Consider the following 18059-nt stretch of genomic DNA (forward strand, 5'->3'; position numbering starts at 1 on the left):
GTGACTAGTGGGGGTGGGAAGAAAGGGGGATATAGAGAGGAGTGACTAGTGGGGGGTAGGAAAGGGGGATATAGAGGTATGCCTGTCTTGCAGCATTAGGTCACTAGAGAAGCTCTCTGAGAAATCCTTTAGTGAAATTACTTTTGCTGGATAGCTCAGTTGAGTGCCACTCTCCCAAACTGGCCCTCCTAGATAGCTAGCTTCAATGACAACACTCCTGAGGAGTGCAAGTGCAGGAGACGAGACAGAAATGGGACAGCCAGTCTCTCCACAGCTCATGTCTTATCTACACAACCAGTGTTTTACTAAACCGACTGCCAGTGCCTGTCATTTCCAAAGTGCCTCTTCCATTGTCAAAACCACACAGCAGCAGCCAAATTAAAAACCCAGGCAGTCAGCCATCTAGCTGTTCAGAACTCAGGCCTCATCCCTCAGCCTAAGGAAATGACTTCAGACCGGCTGATACTGTTTTAAGTAGTTGCTGTGGTAAAGTTACACACACACACACACCCGCACACACGTACACACTCTCGCGGGCGCACAGAGACACACACACCCACTGACGATGCTCTGGAAACTTCTTTCCATATGACACACCATCAGACAGTAAACGTATGACAACCGACAACAACGTGTAGTAACACTACCGTGGAGTCCAGTACCCGTGACATCATTAAGAACAGGTGATAGAAGAAGGGGTCGTATCGTGCCAAACATAACAGTGACCAGGGTGGGTTTCAGTATTCCATGGATTGTTTGTATCAGATCCGTTTTCCTGTTATTGAATTCCTTTCTCGATGCATATCCTCCGAGCACTGCCTAGCGGGAATCATTGTTGATACCCCCTAGGTCCTATCGGACCTGCTTGACAGGGGCCAGGGCTCTCTCTCTGTGCCACCCTTTTCCCTCCGTTTGTGTATGTGTGTGTGTGTGTGTGTGTGTGTGTGTGTGTGTGTGTGTGTGTGAAGGCAGGCGGACGTGCACACTTGGTCCTGTCCATGTACCCTCTGGGGGTCCACCCCTGTGAGAAAGCATTCCTCTGCTTGATGACATCACTGGTACTGCACATCTCTCCTCTCTTTCTTCCTTTTCTCCTCCTTTCACCTTTCTGTCTTCTTCTTGATCCTACACTCTTCTCCTCCTTTCACCTTTCTTTCTTCTTGATCCTACACACTCTTCTCCTCCTTTCACCTTTCTTTCTTCTTGATCCTACACTCTCTTCTCCTCCTTTCACCTTTCTGTCTTCTTCTTGATCCTACACTCTCTTCTCCTCCTTTCACCTTTCTGTCTTCTTCTTGATCCTACACTCTCTTCTCCTCCTTGATCCTACAGTCTCTTCTCCTCCTTTCACCTTTCTGTCTTCTTCTTGATCCTACAGTCTCTTCTCCTCCTTTCACCTTTCTGTCTTCTTCTTGATCCTACACTCTCTTCTCCTCCTTTCACCTTTCTGTCTTCTTCTTGATCCTACACTCTCTTATCCTCCTTTCACCTTTCTGTCTTCTTCTTGATCCTACACTCTCTTCTCCTCCTTCTTCTACCTTTTCTCATTCTCCCTCTCCTACTCTCTTTCCTCCTACCCCTTCTTCTCCCCTCCTCCTCTCCCCCATTCCCTCTCTCTGCATGTCCCAGACTGTTTATTAGGCTTGCCATGTTGTCACAGCCCCACAAGGTGTCTGCCAGTCAGTGAACAAAACAACCTTTTATCCTGCCCCTGATAAGACTGTATCTAAGACAATATCTACGATATCTAATCCTGGTGGGGACAGGCTACGGTACCAGTGTGTGTGTGTGTGTGTTGCGGCAGGAAGGGGGGACAGAACGACAGAAGAGGAGGGAAAATGATGGATGCAGCTCTTTGGTGGTCCAACTTATCTGTCCAATGCATCCGGAGCACCAGCTCACTGCCTCCAGAGACCTTCCGTTTACCCTGTTCAAGACCTTGCAGAGACGACAGTGGCTACAATATGACAATTCAGCCAAAGCTAATGTGCTATCTGTCTTGCGACAGTGTTTTATGTCATATATCATTATGTCATAGAACACCGACATTAATGCAAGGTTACGGCTAGTTGACTGAGGGTGAACCATTGGGGGAAACTAGATACAAACTAGCTCTATTGTGTTATGCAAACTAAAATGCCTCAAGCCTGCTGTGCTTCTTCCCCTTCATGCTTTAATGACTTTACACCTAATCCATAATATCAACAACAAAGAGCAGTCTCACTACCTCCTTTCCCAAAGTGAAATACACTTTACAGTCAGACTAAGCCCCATTACACAAGCATTAGACAGAGAGAGGAGGAAGAGGCTGGACCATTGTTCCTATAAGCAAAGCAATACTATTGGAAGGGAGAAGATCAACCATAAAACAAGGCTTTGATGTCGAGACAGTGGGCTAAAAATAGGAGGGCAGTCGGATCGCTCAGTCAGGCTTCTCAGTTTTTCTCTCTGTGTGTGTGTGTGTGTGTGTGTGTGTGTGTGTGTGTGTGTGTGTGTACAGTATACATGTGTAGCTCCCTTATTAGATAAAGGAGCTATAGCCCCTCAAAGCCTAATGTTACTACTGTTGTCAACATCTCCCACTTAATCATGCTACAGAGGGAACATTATCAAATATAAATCAAGGTACAGCGATGAAAGGTAGAGATATGTATTAACATTACATTTCAGATGTAATTTATAGCTCACGTCTATAGTATAACTTAAAGATCGCATACTGTGGCTCTCTCTCTCTCTCTCTCTCTCTCTCTCTCTCTCTCTCTCTCTCTCTCTCTCTCTCTCTCTCTCTCTCTCTCTCTCTCTCTCTCTCTCTCTCTCTCTCTCTCTTGCTCTCTCTCTCTCTCTCTTGCTCTCTCACTCTCTCCCTCCCTCTCTCTTGCTCTCAGTTAAATGTCCATATACAATTTAAGGGCTTTATTGGCATGGGAAACATATGTTTGCATTGCCAAAGCAAGTGAAATAGATAATAAACATAAGTGAAAAAAACTATTAAAAAATTTAAAGTAAACATTATACTCACAAAAGTTCCAAAAGAATAAAGACATTTCAAATGTCATATTATGTCTATATACAGTGTTGTAATAATGTGCAAATAGTTAAAGTACAAAAAGGAAAATAAATAAACATAAATATGGGTTGTATTTACAATGGTGTTTGTTCTTCACTGGTTGCCCTTTTGTTTTGCAACAGGTCACACATCTTGCTGCTGTGATGGCACACTGTGGTATTTCACCCAATATGTGGGAGTTTAACAACATTTTATTTGTTTTGAATTCTTTGTGGGTCTGTGTAATCTGAGGGAAATATGTGTCTCTAATATGGTCATGCATTTGGCAGAAGGTTAGGAAGTGCAGCTCAGTTTCCACCTAATTTTGTGGGCAGTGCACATAGCCTGTCTTCTCTTGAGAGCCAGGTCTGCCAACGGCGACCTTTCTCAATAGCAGGGCTATGCTCACTGAGTCTGTACATAGTCAAAGATTTCCTTACGTTTGGGTCAATCACAGTGGTCAGGTATTCTGCCACTGTGTACTCTCTTTTAGGGCCAAATAGCATTCTAGTCTGCTCTGTTTTTTGGTAAATTCTTTCCAATGTGTCAAGTAATTACCTTTTTTGGAACACAATTATTTTTGACTCACTGAGATTTACTGTCAGGGCCCAGGTCTGACAGAATCTGTGCAGAAGATCTAGGTGCTGCTGTCTCTCTCTCTTTTTTGCTCTCTCACTCACTCACTCTCCCCCCCCTCTCTCTTGCTCTCTCTCTGCAAATGGTTTGATATTGGAGCCAATGATTCTATGAGATGAGGTTACTAAAAGGAACAAGCCCAGGCATGTTCAAGGTTGTTGCAGCGGCTGGTAAGCTACAGTATTGCTGTCACTATTATTAACACTGAGTAACTAACTACGCATTTGTAGCCTACTCACTTCTAACAGCCCATGGGTGGAGTACTCAACAGATGTGAGCTGTGTCAAATGGCAACCATTCCAGTGGACTTTGCTCCTACTACAGCTTCACCATTATATCGATAAGCCAGATGAGAATACCCTGTATGTCACTCCCCTGGGCATTCCCTCTAGGAAACTATACTGCCATTATGGATCTTTCCTCACAGTGAACTCTACAGCACAGTATCCCCAAAGTTTGCACATGGTCATTGAAGCATGCCGGGGCTCATTGATCCAGCAGTGTGACACAGGCAGCTTCCCAGTCCGTGTCACTCCCTGCCAACCCATTCACAGTAACGCTGAGCCATTCAGGATTCCGCCCATTGATTTTCTATACCCCATTGATGACAGGTTTGTGTGTGGGCAGGCAGATCAGTGAAGCCAATGAATGAAAGGGGTCCTAATGCAGAACGTATCTCACACAGAATTATCACAGATAATCAAAAATGCTGTTTTGTATCACATGCATTAAAAGGTGAGTAGCTTTAAAGACACGCGGTTGTAATGTAGCCTTACCAGACTAAAGTATCTAAATCAACGAAAGAGTGGAATTACCTGTCTGGATCTGTGGTATGTTATCATACAAAGACATGGAGGTGTGTCACGTTCTTGAAAATGATTGGACCAAGGTGCAGCGTGAGTATAGTTCCACATATTTATTTAAGTGAAACTAACAAATCAAAATAACAAAACTTACAAAGACCGTGAGGACGTAGTGCCCAAACACACTAACAATCAATCAATATCCCACAAAACACAGGTGGGGAAATAACTACCTAAATATGATCCCCAATAAGAGGCAACGATAAACAGCTGCCTCTATTTGGGAACCATATTAGCACCAACATAGAAATAGACATACTAGATCACCCCCTAGTCACGCCCTAACCTACTACATAGAGAACCAAGGGCTCTCTATGGTCAGGGCGTGACAGTACCCAAAGGTGCAGATTCCGACCTCAAAACCTGAAACCAAATGGGGAGGGTAGGGGGGGTGAGTAGTGTCGGTTGCGGCTCCGGTGCAGGTCGTAGCCCCCGCCCAGACCCCGGATCCGGGCTGAACGCCGTGCCTGGACTGGGCATCGGCACAAAGGAAGACTCAGGCTATGGAGCTGGGTTGGACGCCATGCCTGGACTGGGCACCGGCGCAAAGGAGGACTCCGGCCCTGGAGCTGGGTTGGACGCCGTGCCTGGACTGGGCACCTGCGCAGAGGAAGGCTCCGACCTTGAAGCTGGACTGGACGCCGTGCCTGGACTGGGCACCGACGCAGAGGAAGGCTCCCGCCCTGGAGCTGGACTGGACGCCGTACCTGGACTGGGCATCGACGCAGAGGAAGGCTCCCACCCTGGAGCTGGACTGGACGCCGTGCCTGGACTGAGCACCGGCGCAGAAGAAGGCTCCGGCCATGGAGCAGGACTGGACACCGTGCCTGGACTGGGCATCGGCGCAGAGGAAGGCTCCAGCTTTGGAGCTGGACTGGACACCGTGCCTGGAAGCTCCGGACCGTTGGCTGTCGCTGGAGGTTCTGGACCGTGGACCGTCGCTGGAGGTCCCGGACTGTGGACCGTCGCAGGAGGTTCCGGACCGTGGACCGTCGCAGGAGGTTCCGGACCGTGGACCGTCGCCGGAAGCTCTGGACTGGGAAACGTCGACGGAAGCTCTAGACTGGGAAACGTCGCCGGAAGCTCTGGACTGTGAATGCGCACTGGAGGTCTAGTGCTTGGAGCCGGTACAGGTGGCACCGGACTGGTGACACGCACTTCAGGGCGAGTGAGGGAAATAGGCACAGGACGTACCGGACTGGGGAGGCGCACTGGAGGCCTGATGCGTGGAGCCGGTACAGGTGGCACCGGACTGGTGACACGCACTTCAGGGCGAGTGCAAGGAGCAGGCACAGGATGTACCGGACTGGGTAAACGCACTTCAGGGCGAGTGCGAGGAGCAGGCACAGGGTGTACCAGACTGGGGACACGCACTTCAAGGCGAGTGCGAGGAGCAGGCACAGGACTAACCGGACTGGGGAGACGCACTGGAGGCCTGATGCGTGGGGCCGGCACAGGTTGCACCGGACTGGTGACACGCTCTTCAGGGCGAGTGCGAGGAGTAGGCACAGGACGTACCGGACTGGGGAGGCGCACTGGAGGCCAGATGCGTGGAGCCGACACAGGTTTCACCAGACTGCTAACTGGATCTTCTGGTCGAATGTTGAGCAGAACACACTTGCACAACATCTCTCTCATCTCTCTCTCTCCCTCTCTCTTCTCCATTGCCTCCCTGACAGTCTCTGGCTCTTCCCGCTGCTCAGCCGCCAGCTCCACGTGCCCCCCCGAAAAAAGATCTTGGGGTTTCTGTGGCCGTGGTCTGACGACACGCTCCTCCAGAGTTTGCCATTCGGGCTCTGGTACTCTCCTCAGCTCGACCGGCCACCCCTTGTGCCCCCCCAAAAAAATCTTGGGGTTGTCTTTAAGCTTTCTGTGGCCGCAAACCCTGGCGTCGTCGCTGTCCTCCATTATTACCTTCCGTCTGCCGCCAAGGAAGGGTTTCGCATCCCCCCATCACTTCTTCCCATGTCCAAAACTCCTTTACCTGGTGAACACGCTGCTTGGTCCTGGTTTGCTGGGATATTCAGTCACGTTCTTGAAAATGAACGGACCAAGGCGCAGCGTGAGTATAGTTCCACATATTTATTTAAGTGAAACTAACAAATCAAAATAACAAAACTTACAAAGACCGTGAGGACGTAGTGCCCAAACACACTAACAAACCATCAATATCCCACAAAACACAGGTGGGGAAATAGCTACCTAAATATGATCCCCAATCAGAGGCAACGATAAACAGCTGCCTCTAATTGGGAACCATATTAGCACCAACATAGAAATAGACATAATAGATCACCCCCTAGTCACGCCCTGACCTACTACATAGAGAACCAAGGGCTCTCTATGGTCAGGGCGTGACAGAAGGACAGGTTCACAATCAATAGCCGTATTCTATAGTAGTTTGAATGCAAGGTATTTTCATGTGGCACTACAAATCAAATCCCATGCGCCGAATACAACGGGTGTAGACCTTACAAGCCCTTAACCAGCAATGCAGTTTTAAGAAAAATAAGACTGGTTACCTTGGACATAATGTCCCTCCAGTCCTACTGGCTGAAAACGAGAGCTTTTAATTCAATCATCCCATAAAGGCAGCACTGCAACCTCAAAGGAGTGTGTGTGTGTGTGTGTGTGTGTGTGTGTGTGTGTGTGTGTGTGTGTGTGTGTGTGTGTGTGTGTGTGTGTGTGTGTGTGTGTGTGTGTGTGTGTGTGTGTGTGTGTGTGTGTGTGTGTGTGTGTGTGTATCTCCTATTGTCTTTGCCTCGTCAAGCCTACTGGAGATACTGACCTTTCCTCCTGGGAGGAATCTAATGTCCGTGTGTGCCTGTATGCTGAGAGTAAAGAGAGGAATGTTTTATCTGTTTTCAAAATGGAAAAAAGCTCTCAACTGCTGCATTAAAAAAGCATGTTGGTCTGTCTGTAACGCTGTGCCCACTGAAGTACAGCCCGGTGAATATAGCTAGATGAAAGGATAAGCAGAAAAGGTCTGAAAACTGCATCGCTCTCTCTCTTTTACTCTCTCTCTTCCTATCTCCTTTCTCTCTCTCTCTCTTTCTCTTGCTCTCTTTATTCACTCCCTCTCTCCTCCCCTTCTCTCCCTCTTTTCTCCCCTCTCTCTCACTCTCTTTCTTCAATCCCTCTCTCCTCCCCTTCTCTCCCTCTTTCCTCCCCTCTCCCTCCCTCCTCCCCCTTCTCTCCCCCTCTCAGTAAAGTACAGTACAGGCTCGGTTTGGTTTCATGGCTTCGTATCAAAAAGGACATGGCTACCCCCAGGGCTGGCCTCCATCCCCTGGACTATCCTGTTAGAATCAAGGGCTCCATCCCCAGGACAATCCTGTTAGAATCAAGGGCTCCATCCCCAGGACTATCCTGTTAGAATCAAGGGCTCCATCCCCAGGACTATCCTGTTAGAATCAAGGGCTCCATCCCCAGGACTATCCTGTTAGAATCAAGGGCTCCATCCCCAGGACTATCCTGTTAGAATCAAGGGCTCCATCCCCAGGATTATCCTGTTAGAATCAAGGGCTCCATCCCCAGGACTATCCTGTTAGAATCAAGGGCTCCATCCCCAGGACTATCCTGTTAGAATCAAGGGCTCCATCCCAGGACTATCCTGCTAGAATCAAGGGCTCCATCCCCAGGATTATCCTGCTAGAATCAAGGGCTCCATCCCCAGGACAATCCTGTTAGAATCAAGGGCTCCATCCCCAGGATTATCCTGTTAGAATCAAGGGCTCCATCCCCAGGACTATCCTGTTAGAATCAAGGGCTCCATCCCCAGGACTATCCTGTTAGAATCAAGGGCTCCATCCCCAGGACTATCCTGCTAGAATCAAGGGCTCCATCCCCAGGATTATCCTGTTAGAATCAAGGGCTCCATCCCCAGGAATATCCTGTTAGAATCAAGGGCTCCATCCCCAGGACTATCCTGTTAGAATCAAGGGCTCCATCCCCAGGACTATCCTGTTAGAATCAAGGGCTCCATCCCCAGGACTATCCTGTTAGAATCAAGGGCTTCATCCCCAGGATTATCCTGTTAGAATCAAGGGCTCCATCCCCAGGAATATCCTGTTAGAATCAAGGGCTCCATCCCCAGGACTATCCTGTTAGAATCAAGGGCTCCATCCCCAGGATTATCCTGTTAGAATCAAGGGCTCCATCCCCAGGACTATCCTGTTAGAATCAAGGGCTCCATCCCCAGGATTATCCTGTTAGAATCAAGGGCTCCATCCCCAGGACTATCCTGTTAGAATCAAGGGCTCCATCCCCAGGACTATCCTGTTAGAATCAAGGGCTCCATCCCCAGGACTATCCTGTTAGAATCAAGGGCTCCATCCCCAGGACTATCCTGTTAGAATCAAGGGCTCCATCCCCAGGACTATCCTGTTAGAATCAAGGGCTCCATCCCCAGGACTATCCTGTTAGAATCAAGGGCTCCATCCCCAGGACTATCCTGTTAGAATCAAGGGCTCCATCCCCAGGACTATCCTGTTAGAATCAAGGGCTCCATCAAAAATGCCACCCAATTCCCTTTATTGTGCACTCAATCTGACCCCGAGCCAACCAAGGCCTTTTATCTGATTCCACAGAGAAAGAGGCTACACAGGACCAAGGAATGTACCTTGTGAAAGAAACTACAGTATAAAAGAGAAGAAGGAAAGAGAGAGAGAGAGAGAGAGAGAGAGAGAGAGAGAGAGAGAGAGAGAGAGAGAGGAACAAAGCACAATGTTTGATTGATTTGCTATATAGTAGCCGAGCAACGTGGCACACACACCCACACCTCTGAGGGAGTGTGCTAGTACTAGGGTCTGGATGGGCCTGTCTATCCCTGTTCTAGCTGCAAGCAATGGTTGAAACCAGGTAGTGTGTGTGGGTACTGCCCATCTTCTGTGTATACACACACACTTTTTGAAGAGAGTGCCAGTCCTTGATCATTGACTGGGTTCATCCCCTTGCTTTGCACACACACACATAGCCCGTTCCTTCCTGCTGGTATAGGGGTGTGGCCCACCTTATATCGCTCTCTCAGTCAACCACGAAAGCCTACCTAGCCAATACCTAGAAACTCCTCCGTAAGGTAGAGCACTTCAAAACCCAGCCCACAGTTTTTCTTGTTTTTCCTATTTTTGAACACATGCATAGTATTGTAAATGTGTATGCTGGAGAGGGTGTGTGTGTGCATGTGTGTGAACATGTAAAGGAACATGAGATAGATTGCAAAAGAAAATGAAGCCCTGAGAGCACTGCAGAGATTCAGCCAGCCAGGACAGGAGCAGCAGGTGTGTTTGTGCTGGTGTGAATGTGCACGTACAGGAGACTCTGACATGGAGAAAATGGCTCGTGATTAGGACACATTTGCTGCTAATTGTCTCTCATTAGCATTTAAAAGTAAGTAAGGTGTGTGCCTGTGTGTATGTGTGTGTGTGTGTGTGTGTGTGTGTGTGTGTGTGTGTGTGTGTGTGTGTGTGTGTGTGTGTGTGTGTGTGTGTGTGTGTGTGTGTGTGTGTGTGTGTGTGTGTGTGTGTGGCAAACAGGATCAAAGGGAAGCGCAGGGAGAAATGGCAGCACCCTAATTCACTGCACAACGGATAGGGTCACGTTCATTAGCTCCCAGCTGGAACAAATATTTTGCAAGGTTTTTAGAAAGGCAATTCATTTCAAATGATGGTGCTACTGCTCTCTGTTATTTTGCTTGGAAGGACAGGAGTTTTTCCGGGCCAAATGACTCCAGGATATCTACTTGTAGTAAATACCTAGAGGCCAGGGGGTTTTCCTAGTCAGGTCACATGGTTAGGAAATACTCCAGGCCCTATAGTCAATACCATTCAGATATACATGTATATATAATAAGATATAATGCAATCATAAACATCTCAAAACATTTTGACAAATGAATGTACCTCTTACCTGGACCTGCATCATTCACATAGAAGAGTGACAAGTGCTATAGAAAGAGAATAATATCATATCTCTATGGATACGAGCTATAGACGGATTCACCACCATCAGGTGAACTGAACTGGTAGAGAGACCATGCAGTTTAATCATGTGGTGCCTTGAAGTGTTCCACACTCACTGGGCAGCCAGACAACCAACACAAACCTAACCCAACTCAAACTACACTACCAAAAAGAAAAAGTCAATAAAGAAGCAATGTCCCATGGCCTGCAGAGTACAGGTTCAAATGTCGGTAATATACAAAACCTCTCCACTAACTCTCACCTTTTATTACATAAAGAAACAGCATCAAGACATGGTGTGCTGTGTCATGCACAGTGAATATTAAAGAAAGGGTGCCCTTCAATGGGATTGCAAAGTTACTGTAACATGTTTCAATGAGCCGATGTAACATGTCGAAACACTGTAACACACGTTGTCTGGCCACCGTCAATTTCCAGATACTGGACACAATGTAACCATGTTATAACTGTGTAGTGATAGAGGAACGTAGCTGTTGTAGGCTATCTATCCTCTCTAAATAATACGGAGGACAGTTATGTAGCCTTTACAAATCTTACAATACATAGTGCAATTCCTGACTGTAAACAGAATATAAATAGCTTGCAATCACAGCCCGGGATCCCTACAGTCCCGTTATATAATCGCCAAAGCTAGGAGTGACATCACGCCACGCACAGTCGAGCAACCACTAGCCGCACACATCGGACCCAATGTCCTTTACCAACCAGCCAGCGTCAATGAAAAGTCGACAGTAGCCCGCGTAGTAACATTTACACTCTCCCTCGGAATGAAGGGCATGTCATATAGATGTATGTATTTTTGTAATTGTACCGGTTAAATTAAGTAGGCTAAGGTACGTTGGTTTGCACTGTCTTTGAAGAATAAAAAGCACTTCCGCGATGGAATTAAACTGAAATGTCTCGCGCTATCAAACCCTTGTCAAATGCTGGATTGGACATACGGCCACGTACGCACGTACCACAACGATTTCAAAGTGGACGGTTAGCCTAGTATAAATACGTCTTACTATTCTTTATGCAATATACAATCTTTCTGGGTGGAGTGGCGCAGTTAGTGAGCTTGCCCTACACACCAACCCGCCTGTGAAAAACACTCCTTGCTCTATTCAATTCCGCGAAACCAACGCTCACTTATGTCGCACTAAACAGTTAGTTTGCATTTTTATTTCGAAATGACAAGTGCATGGTTGTAAACCACAAACAACCTTCTATCCTCCGGGCACAAAAAAAATAGGTCAGAGTGCGAAGTAAACATTTCCAAAGCTTTTGGAAATAAACCAGCTCCCTCTTGCGCCTAGCTACCTTTCCTAGTTCCAGTTCCAGCCATTTTTTCTACCGCAACAGCTCAGCAAAGTGTAGTGACAACAAGGTAGAACCAGACAGCGACAGTATCGGGCAGTGGCAGTATAAAATGAATAGAGCTAGTACTTACTGTAAGGTGTAATGGTCTGGTAAGAGTATGTCTCTTCTTGTTGCCAGGGCTCCCTGTTCCTGCGCTGACGATGGAATCGTCTGCCCTCTACTCGGAATGATGTCTGCAGCGCCGAGCTAATAGCTGTACTGCTCTATGCCCCCACCTTCAGAGATCTCTCGAGAGTGAGAGAGAGAGAGAGAGAGAGAGAGAGAGAGAGAGAGAGAGAGAGAGAGGCGAGAGAGGCAGAGAGAGTGGGAGATAGCGTAGTGTGTGTGTGTGTGTGTGTGTGTGTGTGTGTGTGTGTGTAATACAAATAAGGAGCAGTTGGCAGTCTTAGTAGTAACTCAGGGTTTGTACTGTGATTAGTACAGAATTGAGAAAAAGGGAAACGAACAACTGACAGGCAAATTCAGTCAACAAATAGTGAATCACTAGACTAACCCTTCAACATGTCAATGGAATTGATTCTTTCCATCTCATATATATGTGCTTCGACAAGAACTCAGAGAAGAAAGAATCATATCATTTTCAATGTAGCCAATATAACCATCAAAATAAGATGTCATATCCCCAAATAAAGATTTTGCAAGAAATTCTAAATAACAGTTATTGTAAGCTCCCTTATACCCATTCAACAGAATAAAAAACGATGAAACTGAAAGACTGACTGACCAACTGACCAAGACTGACCAAGACTGACTGATGTCAAAGTGCTGTACAGAAACCCAGCCTAAAACCACAAACAGCAAGCAATGCAGGTGTAGAAGCACGGTGGCTAGGAAAAACTCCCTAGAAAGGCCAGAACCTAGGAAGAAACCTAGAGAGGAACCAGGCTATGAGGGGTGGCCATTCCTCTTCTGGCTGTGCCAGGTGGAGATTATAACAGAACATGGCCAAGATGTTCAAATGTTCATAGATGACCAGCATGGTCAAAACTCATCATGATTGTCCTTGCACAGAATTAATGGAATTTTTCCAATTTGTTTTCTCTTAAGCAACAAGAGACTTGACCAAATAAGCCCCACCCTTGCACTGCACTCTCTCAGATGATCCACCTGTACAACTACCTTGAATATCTGCAGTTATAACACAATAGTCTTAATACATCTCTATTAGAACTGTGGCCATGATAGAAGGCCATCTATTCTTTCTCATTGATAGAGTACATGATTGTATGCACAAATAGCTCCATTTGTAATATTATTAGTCACTGTCAGATAAATGTATAAAGTACTCAATGCTCTATGATTTTATTCTCTGAACTTTTATTTTCCTAGCATGAGGACAGAGAGTGACAAGAGAGAGAGCGAGAGAGGGGGAAAGAGAGAGGGAGAGAGACAGAGAGAGGGAGAGAGAGAGCGAGAGAAGGGGAGAGAGACAGAGAGCGAGAGAGGGGGAGAGGGAGAGAGACAGAGGGAGAGAGAGAGCGAAAGAAGGGGAGAGAGACAGAGAGCGAGAGAGGGTGAGAGGGAGAGAGACATGGAGAGAGACAGAGAGAGGGTGAGAGAGTGAGAGAGAGACAGAGAGAGGGAGAGAGCGCGAGAGAGGGGGGAGAGAGAGAGAGGGAGAGAGACAGAGCGAGGGAGAGAGAGAGAGAGAGAGAGCGAGGGGGAGAGAGAGAGAGAGGGGGAGAGAGAGAGAGAGGGGGAGAGAGAGAGAGAGAGAGGGGGAGAGACAGAGAGAGGGAGAGAGAGCGAGAGAGGGGGGAGAGAGAGCGAGAGACATCCCACTTCTGCTAGTCATTCAGTAAGTGCTCCATTGTCTCCTGTTCTATTGCGTTGTCACATGTATATCAAGAGAAACTGGCATGGAGACAGACAGGGGGTTACAGTTACCTTCCACATGTCTGCTGCAGGAGTAAAAGCAATGCAGGGTAGTTGAGGTCCTAGCTCGAGGACAGCATCCACATCCATCGACATACATGTCTTTTAGAAATACTTTTTTTAACCTTTGTTCAATTTAGTAAACATATATTTAAAAACACTGAATGTGTCCATATTAAGATCAACTTAAAGACAACATTTGACCCATAATGACATCACCTGACGATTAGCACAAACATCCCAATTGACAACGAATCCTAACCCTCAGCTGTATACTGTAAGCACTGGGATAGTGTAGAGAGGTGGGGTGGGATGGGATGTCTGTAGGGAAAATGACAGGGTAGAGTTGAAGGTCAAGGTGTGCTGGAGGAATAACAAGGAAGACTCTGGGGACCATACAGACACAGGAAGGAAAGGTAGAGGTAGTCCTCATGGACTAACCCATATTTTGTGGGGGAGGTAAGCAGCTAAATACATTTCTTAATCTTAAACCTTTTTATAACATAAATAATGGTTTTAAATGATACATATATGTTTTTATATTTTCCTGTTCCTTTGAATAGGCCACATTTCCTTACTTAGAAGTTGGCTTGGAATTTGTATATATTTGCATATTACATGTCACGTAGGTATGAAGAGATTCGGGAGACAGTCGCAGGAATGCAAAATAGTTTTTTTATTAAGCCCCAAATTACGACGTGTTATGTAAAGGCACGGGGACGAAGACCAAACAAACACGTAAAAAAAACACAGGGTTGAAATCCAAACAAAAGAGTGAGGAGTACCTCGAATAAATACACAAGCGCACAATAATTAACCCAAGGGACAAGACCCGTAATCATCTGCACAATCCACAATGGCACGAAAGCCCAAAACACACAGCACAGGTACTCACACGCACCCACGGACATTGTAACAATAATCGACAGACAACGGACACCAAAGGGCACACTTATACAAGTACTAATCAGTGGGAATAGGGGACAGGTGTGCGTGATGAAAGTTCCGGAGGGATCCGTGACATTACATCTAAAATAATTAGGAAATGTTTTACATTTTTCCCTGAATAATCCCTGTCTGTACCTGTCCTGAATGTCTGTCAGAACTACCCTCAATGCTGCAGTCTCTGTGGCATCTGAAACACGCTCACCTGTGGATTTAGCTGCAATTTGCCTACTGTTTTTATCCCTGCCTGGATTCCATACCTGTCACAGTTGTCTTCAAGAATGGACCAAGGCGCAGCAGGTATGTGGATACTCATGTTTTTTAATTTAAAAAAAGGAGTAAAGTATCCACTGGACAAAAACAATAAAGACGACAGCAACAGTCTTGCAGGCACATACAACGCAGTGCAAGGACAACTACCCACAACCCCAAAGAAAAACACACACTCCTATATAGGACTCCCAATCAAAGGCAACTCAACACACCTGCCTTCAATTGGGAGTCCAATCACCCACACAACATTTAACAAACACAAACCCCCTGCCACATCCTGACCAAGACTAACACAATTACGCCCTCTGCTGGTCAGGACGTGACAGTACCCCCCCAACCCCCCTCAAGGTGCAGACCCCGGAATGCACCTAAAAAAAAAGAAAACACAAAAAAATCCCCAATACCCCAACAAAACCAATAAACAATAACCCCTAAACAACAAGGGAGGGAAGGGAGGGTGGCTGCCGTCACCGACGGCACTGTGCTACACCCTCCCTCCCCAACCCACCTATCCTGGAGGTGGCTCAGGTGCAGGACGTGGACCTCGCTCCACCTTCGGCGTCGCCCACTTCGGTGGCGCCGATAGCTGCGCCGGGCAGACGGGCCACTCGGACTGACCCTGGCAGACGGACCACTCTGGCTGGGCCGGAAGACATGCGGGCCACTCGGGCTGGGCCGGAGGACAGGCGGGCCACTCGGGCTGGGCCGGAGGACAGGCGGGCCACTCGGGCTGGGCCGGAGGACAGGAGGGCCACTCTGGCAGACCCGGAGGACAGTCGGGCCACTCTGGCAGACCCGGAGGACAGTCGGGCCACTCTGGCAGACCCGGAGGGCAGTCGGGCCACTCTGGCAGACCCGGAGGGCAGTCGGGCCACTCTGGCAGACCCGGGCAGTCGGGCCACTCTGGCAGACCCGGGCAGTCGGGCCACTCTGGCAGACCCGGGCAGTCGGGCCACTCTGGCAGCTCCTGACTAGCGGGCGGCTCTGGCGACTCCTGACTGGCGGGCGGCTCTGAAATTATTGGGGCTGCCTCTCGAGTTTACTTAACTCTTCCATAGCCCTGGAAACGCTCATCCTTAACTCTGCCCATGTCCATCCTTCCTCCTCATTTGTCCGCTGCTTGGTCCCTTGGAGGTGGGTAGTTCTGTAACAATTGTCTTCAAGAATGGACCAAGGCGCAGCAGGTATGTGGATACTCATGTTTTTTAATTAAAAAAAAAGGAGTAAAGTATCCACTGGACAAAAACAATAAAGACGACAGCAACAGTCTTGCAGGCACATACAACGCAGTGCAAGGACAACTACCCACAACCCCAAAGAAAAACACACACTCCTATATAGGACTCCCAATCAAAGGCAACTCAACACACCTGCCTTCAATTGGGAGTCCAATCACCCACACAACATTTAACAAACACAAACCCCCTGCCACATCCTGACCAAGACTAACACAATTACGCCCTCTGCTGGTCAGGACGTGACAATACCATACAATACTGTACATAACATGTACTAACCCTATTGTGGTATGTAACTAATGTATGTGTACCAACACCACTGTGGCATGTACTAACCCTATTTAAATAATAAGGTACAGGGGGGTGTGATATATGGCCAATATACCACGGATAAGGGCTGTTCTTAGGCGCGACGCAACACGGATTTGCCTGGATACAGTCATTAGCCGTGGTATATTGGCCATATACCACAAACCTCTGAGGTGCCTTATTGCTATTATAAACGAGTTACCAACGTACTGTAATTAGAGCAGTAAAAAAAAGGTTATGTCATACCCGTGATATACCACGGCTTTCAGTCAATCAGCATTGTTGAATACTCCTTTCTGATTGGCTTGAAGGGCATTCTTGTCATGACTTCTGCCGAAGTCGGCTCCTCTCCTTGTTCGGGCGGCGTTCGGTGTCGACGTCACCGACTTTCTAGCCATCGCCGCTCCATTTTTCATGTATCCATTTGTTTTGTCTTGTTCCCTGCACAGCTGGTTTTCATTCCCCAATCAATTCATATGTATTTATTCCTCTGTTCCCCATCATGTCTTTGTGTAGGATTGTTTGTGTTACGTGTATTTTGATATTGTGGATATTGTTACGAGCATTACTTTTTGTCTATGTTCCGTGTTTGGGCACATCTTTGTGCTGTCATTTTGACCGGAATAAAAAGTGCGCCTGTTCACTACAAATCAAATCAAATCAAATGTATTTATATAGCCCTTCTTACATCAGCTGATATCTCAAAGTGCTGTACCGAAACCCAGCCTAAAACCCCAAACAGCAAGCAATGCAGGTGTAGAAGCACGGTGGCTAGGAAAAACTCCCTAGAAAGGCCAAAACCTAGGAAGAAACCTAGAGAGGAACCAGGCTATGAGGGGTGGCCAGTCCTCTTCTGGGTGTGCCGGGTGGAGATTATAACAGCACATGGCCTAGATGTTCAAATGTTCATAAATGACCAGCATTGTCAAATAATAATAATCATAGTAGTTGTCGAGGGTGCAACAAGTCAGTAACACAAGAGTAAGTGTCAGTTGGCTTTTTCATAGCCGATCTTTGAGAGTATCTCTACCGTTCCTGCTGTCTCTAGAGAGTTGAAAACAGCAGGTCTGGGACAGGTAGCACGTCCGGTGAATAGTTCAGGGTTCCAGCAGGTCTGGGACAACAGGTCTGGGACAGGTAGCACGTCCGGTGAACAGGTCAGGGTTCCATAGCTGCAGGCAGAACAGTTGGAACTGGAGCAGCAGCACGGCCAGGTAAACTGGGGACAGCAAGGAGTCATCAAGCCAGGTAGTCCTGAGGCATGGTCCTAGGGCTCAGGTCCTCCGAGAGGGAGAAAGAAAGAGAAAGGGAGAATTAGAGAGAGCATATTTAAATTCACACAGGACACCGGAAAAGACAAGAGAAATACTCCAGATGTGACAGACTGACCCTAGCCCCCCGACACATAAACTACTGCAGCATAAATACTGGAGGCTGAGACAGGAGGGGTCAGGAGACACTGTGGCCCCATCCGATGAAACCCCCGGACAGGGCCAAACAGGTAGGATATAACCCCACCCACTTTGCCAAA

At 47.4% G+C, this 18059-nt stretch overlaps 1 protein-coding gene across 1 annotated transcript in view; it reads right to left on the reverse strand.

Moving 5' to 3' along the window:
• atxn1a (ataxin 1a) overlaps window positions 1-12162 on the reverse strand; it is a 164663-nt gene extending 152501 nt beyond the window's left edge. Inside the window, exon 1 of the mRNA XM_014178254.2 lies at window positions 11959-12162. The gene's annotated coding sequence lies outside the window, so the exon portion shown is untranslated. The remainder of the gene's footprint in view (window positions 1-11958) is intronic.
• Window positions 12163-18059: the final 5897 nt, after the last annotated feature.

The sequence above is a fragment of the Salmo salar genome, chromosome ssa27, assembly GCF_905237065.1.
Source record: "Salmo salar chromosome ssa27, Ssal_v3.1, whole genome shotgun sequence".
NCBI classification, from domain to species: Eukaryota; Metazoa; Chordata; class Actinopteri; order Salmoniformes; family Salmonidae; genus Salmo; species Salmo salar.